We start from the raw sequence: 7,401 nt of genomic DNA, 5'->3' as shown, positions 1-7,401 counted from the left end.
CTGACCGAGTCTCTCCCCATTGGCTGGCCGCCTGGCATGCAAATGAGCTTGAACGTCACTTCCTCTGCCAGATCGAGCGCCATTTTCTCTTTCTGGCGGCTGATGCGGCGCGGGCGGCGGCGCGGGTGGCGGGCGCTGAGGGAGGCGCGCGCGGGGCCCCGGCCATGCTACCGCCCCCTCGGGGCGCGCACTGAGCGCGGCCGCAGTGCCGGGCCGGGAGGCGGAAAAGCGGGAGCGGCGGCACCGGCGGCAACGCCGCGGGCAGCGCCGGAGCCTTGAGCGGCGGGTGGCGGCGGTGCGGGACCGCGGCGGGCGGCGGCGGCGCGGGACCGCGGCGGGCGGCGGCGGCGGCCGCAGGAGGAGGAGGAGCGGGAGCAAGAGGAGGAGCAGCGGCGGCGGGGGCTCCCCCTGCAGCCCGGCCGGGTACGTGCGGCGGGGCGGGGCGGAGGGCGGCGAACGCCCTGGTGGCTGCGCTCTTTCGGCTCGGCGGGCGCCGCGAGCTCGGAGCGGCTTCCCCGAGCGGGCGGGAAGGGACGGGACGGGTCCGGCGTGGCCCCATCGCGTGAGGCGCTTTACACGGGGACGCTCCCCCGCTGCCTCGCCGCCGCTGCCGGCTGTGAACAGCTCGTTATCACCGCTCTTCTCGCGTTTGTTGTTTAATTCCAGGTCGCACTTCAGCGGTGAAGTGTTTAAGGAACCAGCTTAATGGCTTGCTCTGAAGTCTGTGGATGAATAATTTTAATTGCTTTTAATGAATTGTTTTAATTTGAAACAGTTTGTAGCAAACTGTAGCGTGGGCAGGAACGGCACACCTACAGAATTGGCACTTCATCACCGGATAATGGAATCGGTTAATGGGATGTAAAATTACGTGGAATATCCTTGTGGTGCCTCAGCAATGCATTCGTTTAGGAAAAAAAGTTTATGAATAATGTAAATAAACACAATCCACACAATGCAAGCCACGAAAACCATTTGAGTGCTCTTGCTTTGTGGTCGAGAGCAGGTAATGGGGAGTTCCAGTTGTTCGGGTTTGTAAACAGAATAAAAGACACGTGTCTGACTCCTGCTGCAGTGGTTCAGTCCTGTACTGTCAAAGTTATGAGCAACAACTCACTTTCAGCTGATAAAATTGTGACGGGTAAATTACTGGGGAGGAATTCGTTGTTGCCCTTAACAATTTTCTGGTTTTTCAGTTTTTCAACAAAAAATTTGTATATGTAAAAAACAGTTGTAAAGAGCTATAATGAAATATTTAAAAAGATTCTTGGGTTATTGAATCTATATTCTAGAAATCCTAGTGCTCCTTTTAATAAACTTAATCTTTAATTTTGATCAAAAAAAGGGAATTTCTTCACAATATTCAGAGGAACTGGGTAAGAAATAAAGTATATGCTAAGCTGTAATAAGACCTATTATAAGGTATACTCTATATGATAAGCTGTAATAATTTCTGTGGTTTGTTTCATGGAAGTTTTATAAAAACAACATTTCCCAAAAATTGCAGCGGATCTTTAGAAACAAAGAAGAATGCACACAGTCTTGTTATGCCTTACCTTTTTCCATTGGGAGCTCCTGGATTTGGGCTAAGTGTTACCGTCAGTGGAGCTGGTTTGTGTTTGAACACTTCAGTCCTTCTGAAACCTGTTGCACAGCCCTAGGTTTTTGGGGTTTTTTTCAGTTTTGTCCTCTTTCTGACTTATTAAGGTTTTGGATTATCTGTGTGGTGGACTGTTGGGTACATTTGTACAGTGCAAAGTTTTGGGGCCACACCAAGCTGACAAAGTGCAGCGCAAGTGCAGTGGTACTCCATTCTGGAACAGCTGTGCTCAGGGTGTGACTGTTCTGCTCACATGCACATGGGGTTGACAGATCCTGCAGGATTTGAGTGGGCTCTATGCTGATGCATATATCACCTAGAATAAACTTGGATCCTGCAGGGATCAAGGTTCAGGTTCCGGCCGATGCCCAGAAGGGACTCCCAAGGCAGTCAAAGCATTGTGAGAGTAGAGTTAGTGCTTTTGGAAAGTTCCATGAATTGAAATGGTAGTGTCCCTTTATGGTAGTGTTCCTTTGTCTCTTACCAGTCTTGGATAGCAAGGACTTGGTTGTGTGTTAATGAAACCTTCACAATAGTTATTTAAATCATAGTAGTGGAAGTTTGTAATCTAAATTTGCTTAGATTTATTAGGTAAGATGCAGGTTGTTGTGCTGCGTCTTCATCTCCATCATCACATATACTGCTGCTCTTCATTTTGTTGGCAGCTGTTGAATGATGGTGTTGGGCAAGGTGACCTTTTTAACAGCTGTTTATATGATTTATAGCCATGAAAGCAGCAGAATTATTATGACTCTGAGAGATGTATGATTTGAAATACCCAGAGGTTTCTGATATACCTGGACAAGGAAGAGTTAAATTTTTTTCTCTACATGAGATTCCTATGCAGTTGCCTCTGGATAGAAATTTTAATATAAGAAGACAAAGAGACAAACTTCGTAAGCTTTAATAGAGTATTAAATTTTGTTTAAATTTTTTTTAAATAAAACAGATAAAACAACAAACAGGAATAGCATCCATCTAATCAATCAACTTTTTCTTTAGGAAGCTTTCTTCCCTCTCCCTCCATAGGTTGGATAAGCTTTGATGGTGCCGACATAATGTGCTTGTAAATCCGGTTGGGTCTCTTCCAGAAGGCAGAGATAAAGAGTCCAGGAAATGGAACTGACCATGTAATGTGTGGTTGAGCACGTCCCCAGGTGTGACTTCTTAGTGGACTTGTAAGCTTAGCAGAAACAAAATTGATGAGAGTAAAATTTGGCATTGCCAAGCCAAACTCTGATTCTTCTAGGAAGTTTCTTAGTGTGCCTGTCCTAGCTGTGCTCTCTGCCCTTCAGTGTCCTTGTTCCTTGTGTTAGAAATAGATCACATGATTTCATTCTGGTTTCATGAATGAAGCAGTTTTTATTGTTTTCTGAGCTGATACTAAATTGTCAACTTCTAATGAGTTTACTATAATGAAATAATTCTTTATTGGTGCTTGTCAGTTCTTCTAACTGCTGAAATACAAGTTGGTAAACAAACCTTTCAAAATACTCCAACCCAAACACTCCAAACCTATAAACTTTTATAGAAGTCCTATAAAAGGCACAAACCTTTCAAAAAGACCAAAGTCTTTATAAAAGTCTCTTTCTCAGTTACTAGTGACAGTTGCTAAATAAAAGTTACAAAAACTAAGAATGATTCAATTTCCAAGGAAGATAACTATGAAAGGACAAAGTTTCATAAGTCATTCACAATTTCCCCACTCTAAACAGTTCTTTGAGCAACAGACTAGTGAAGGCCAACCACTTAGGAACACATCTCGAGATCTTGCTTCTGTACAGATTATCTGGTGTCTAAAAGGGTTACATTATGGCCATTTTCTCTGTGGATCTTCTAACATGCCTCTTTTCCTGAAAACTCTAGAAATTTCTGATTATCTAGTTCACTGGATTTTGCTGGAGATACTTGCATGCCCATTGAATGCATGGATTCACACATATGTGCATCTTCTTTGTGCCTGCTCCATACCAAGTCCATTTCAATTTGCTTGCAAATGCCTACCTCCTGTAGGATCACAAAAGCGGTGTGGATTTCATGGAAGGAAGAAAGCTTTCAATGTGAACACAGTCTGTCACTGGAGGAGGTTGCCCAGAGAGGCTGCCAAACCTGACTGGCCAAAACAGTGCTCTGGCTGCAATTAATTACAGGAAGCTGGACTTGGTGTCCTCTCGAGGTTCCTTCCAAGGTGAATGAGAATGGGTCTAAGAAGTAGAATGAATAGGAACTCAGGATTTTGTTATGACTTCTTACTTTGAGAGGTGCAATGTTAGTGTTTTTGCTTTTTTTTTTTTTTTTTAATGCAGATAAATGATAGTAAAAGATAGTTACTTTGTAAGCTAGTATCTGACTACTAAGATACTGTACAGACTGTTACCCTGTCTTTTAGGCTAGTCTTAAAAAAATACTGCAGTATTGCTGGAAGGGAAGAGTTGCATTTGTAATCTTTGAAAAACCAAATGTAGTTAGTTGAGTGTTAGAATCTATGATAACAAATACAGAAAGGAAAGGAACCTGTAGTGTTGAATAAAGTTCCACAGTGTATATAATTATGGAGATGTTATCTGAACAAGAAACAAATGCAGAAATAGCTTAATGGCTAAAATGCTTGAGCAAGAGTTGAATAGCCTTAGAACTGAATTTGAGACATCAGCTGCTTTTATTATTTTATTATTTATAATTATTTTAAATTATTCTTTTATTTTGCTAAAAACTTGCCTTGGTTCTGTTTATGAAATGACACTGAGTCTGAAAACTCAGTGCATTATCAGTTTTTTTGGAAACAACAATTAAAAGCAGTGAAAGATAAATTTTTATCTTTTAGGTAGGCAGTGCACACTAAAATGATCAAGACTCTCAGTAACCCCAGTTTGGTTTTACTGTAGTCCTTTCAGGTTGACTTTGGTGGTTAAGAATGGAATGTGGACAAACAAATGCATGGAACCAAAGTGCAAACTATAGTGTCTGAATGACAAGAAAAATAAATTCCTAGTATGAAAATGTGGATAATAAAGTGCATAATAATCAAGGAATTAAACTGAGGGCTCGAGGAAGTCAGCTTAGAAGGTTGATCTTTTGTGACCTTTATGGTGGAGCAGTGCTGGTCTAATGGATAGAGAGACCCCAGGAGGATAGATTTAGATTAGATATTAGGAAGAAATAACTTAACTGTGAGGGTGGTGAGGCACTGGCAGGGGTTTTCCAGAGAAGTTGTGCATGCTCTGTCCCTGGAAATGTTCAAGGCCAGGTTGGATGGGGCTGTGAGCAACCCGGTCTTGTGGGAGGTGCCCCTGCCCATGGGAGGTGGTCTGGAACTAGATGATCCTTAAGGTCCATTCTGAGAGGAATGACAGGTTTGTCTTTACAAACAAGCTGTGGGTCTGCTGATAAGGTGAAACTATCACTGGGAGATAACAGAAATAATGGGTTGGATTCCATTGAAGGATGAAAGAGGCACTGAGGAAGCACCATGAAATCCACAAGAGTATTAGGTGTTCTGGGAAGTTTGTACCTTTCAAGTACCTCAGCCAATGAGGAAAGAGAGAAGGGACATGTGGCTGGGAAATCAGGGTAAAAAGGAGGCTGCGCCCTCCAAAAATTTGAGAGACCCCAGGGGAATGCCCCATGGCCTCTCCCTTTATTCGAATAAAGTGAAAGGACTCCTCTCTCCTTTTTGGACATAAACCTCTGGTGTTTGTGGATTAATTTTCCTGACAATTGCAACCGAAACCATTGTGTCATTTTGTGATTCTGGTGTGAGATCCTTTAAGATCCTTACTCCCAGGAAGGTTATTTAAATACCTACTGAATAACACTGCGTGTGATTGCACATGGTGACCTTTGGATTTAAGACCAACTGCTTGGAAACTGGAAAATAATTTATATTCAAGTTTTTTCTGTTACAGTGGTGGTTTTGGTGTGTTTTTCTTTCTCCTGGATCAAAAATGTCAGACTGATTACTGGTTAAGAAGAGTGTTGAGGTACATGGATGTTGCATACTATGCCTTGTAGACTGTTTCTTATTTGTGAGCTAAACATGCCTCAACAAATGCCTGCTTCAGATTCTTCAGTAGCGTCAGCATGTGAGTTGGAAGACTGAAATGGGGGAACTGTTTGCAGTGAGCCTAATGTATTGAACCACGTCTCCTGGCTGATCTGGGCATGGCGGTGTCCAGTTAGCTCTGTTGTTACCTGCACTGGACCATGGGTTTGATGTGCATAACCTGCTGTCATAGAGGGACTGATCTTAAAGCTTTAACTGGAGACTCTGCAAATTCCTGGTGGACTTCGCTTTGAAAAGAGTGCAGTTGATTTTATGTCAAATTTTTGCTCTTTGCGTTTTGAGAGAATACTAGTCCAGTTACTCTGGTTTATTCCATTCTCTCTAGGTTCCTGTTCTACACCCACCCCAATGGTATCAGAATGTCTTCTGGACTGCTTGGTGATAAAAAACATTAGAGAAGAAGACTAGCATCTGTCAAATGGGGTTCCCTCTCCATTTCTCTCTACACACCTTTCCTTTTAGGGGAGAAGAAGTGAAGAATAGTATGTGAGTTGTTTCAATTTTAATTATTAACCCCTCAATTATATGTTTTGTATATAAGTTAAGGTTTGAGGGGGTTACATACACACTAGAGCATTTTTTTATGGTTTGTGGGGTTTGGTTTTTTTTGTGTTGTTTTGGGTTTGTATTTTTTTTCAGGCTTAGCTTGTAGCTGGTGTGTTATGTGGAAGGGGCTTTTGCAACTATTTACATGAAAGTTTTATCATTCAGAGTAGAGTGTTTGTATTGACAGGGAACTTGCTTTTTTTGGTAAAGTGCAGCTTTTCAAGACATTTGGGACTGATTGTGCGGAAATACTGTTTGGGGATTTCCTTTATTTTTTTTTTTTTTTTTTTTTTTTTTTTCCCTGTTCAAGTGTGTTCTGGATGGGTGAATTGTTTAGCAGTAAGGAATATGATGATGCGAACACTACTGGATCCTGTTAGCTATTTAAGCACTGGAGAAGCTTCTAGTGACCTTTTCCAGCGCAGGCTTAGGCTTAGGTTTTGCATTCTATGTCCATTGTGGTTTCTTAAAGCTCAGCCTAAATTGCATCTTGCTGTAATCTAGGAAGGCGTTGACAAAGGCTGACATGTTTCTAAAGCTGAGCCCATGAGGATACCTTACAAGTTTACAAAAGCAGAAACTTCTGCAGGAAATCTAGATTTTATTAGCAATTATATATTAAGCATGTTACATGCATGGCAGCAAATAAAATTATCAAAGAGACTTCTCACCTTGATGCTAACATTCAAGGTGAAAGGTGTTGCATTTCTCCTTCCTAAATGATACTACTGTAATTTTCTGAATAGAACTTAATAAAATTCTGGTGTTTGTGTTCTTTACAAAAACCCTACAAAACCAGTGTTTCTGCCATGTCAATACAAAGAGATCTGAAGGAAAAATTTGGAATTTTCTGTAGATAGAAGAAATCTAAAGATTTTTTTCCCTCCCCACATTAGATTCTGCTTCCTTTAAAATCAGTAGGTGGTCTACTGGGAAATACTAATGAGCCCACTTCTTTGGCTTAAGGATTTTGGCTTTTCATATTTAAGAAATGGCATCTTGGCCCATATCAGCAAAAGTGTGTCCAGCAGGACTAGGGCAGTGATGGAGCCTGTACTCTGCACTGGTGAGGTCTCACCTCAAGTGCTGTGTCCAGTGTTGTGCCCCTCAGCACAGGAAAGACACTGAGGAGGTGGAGTGAGTTCAGAGCAGGGCAGTGAGGCTGGGGAAGCACAAGTCCCATGAGGAGTGG

General features: G+C 42.2%; 1 protein-coding gene across 5 annotated transcripts in view; it reads left to right on the top strand.

Moving 5' to 3' along the window:
• The first annotated feature begins 329 nt into the window (after positions 1–329).
• The window catches only part of ADNP2 (ADNP homeobox 2), a 33,678-nt gene continuing 26,606 nt past the window's right edge, over positions 330–7,401 (top strand). For 4 of the 5 annotated variants that reach the window (XM_033512020.1, XM_033512022.1, XM_033512021.1 and 1 more), the window contains exons 1-2: positions 330–423; positions 5,989–6,149. The gene's annotated coding sequence lies outside the window, so the exon portion shown is untranslated. The remainder of the gene's footprint in view (positions 424–5,988; positions 6,150–7,401) is intronic. The other variant, XM_015619590.2, reaches the window with a different exon arrangement.

Source organism: Parus major, chromosome 2, assembly GCF_001522545.3.
Source record: "Parus major isolate Abel chromosome 2, Parus_major1.1, whole genome shotgun sequence".
Lineage (NCBI taxonomy): Eukaryota > Metazoa > Chordata > Aves > Passeriformes > Paridae > Parus > Parus major.
The sequence above is the reverse complement of the archived record's forward strand: the minus strand, read 5'-3'. Positions and strand labels throughout refer to the sequence as shown.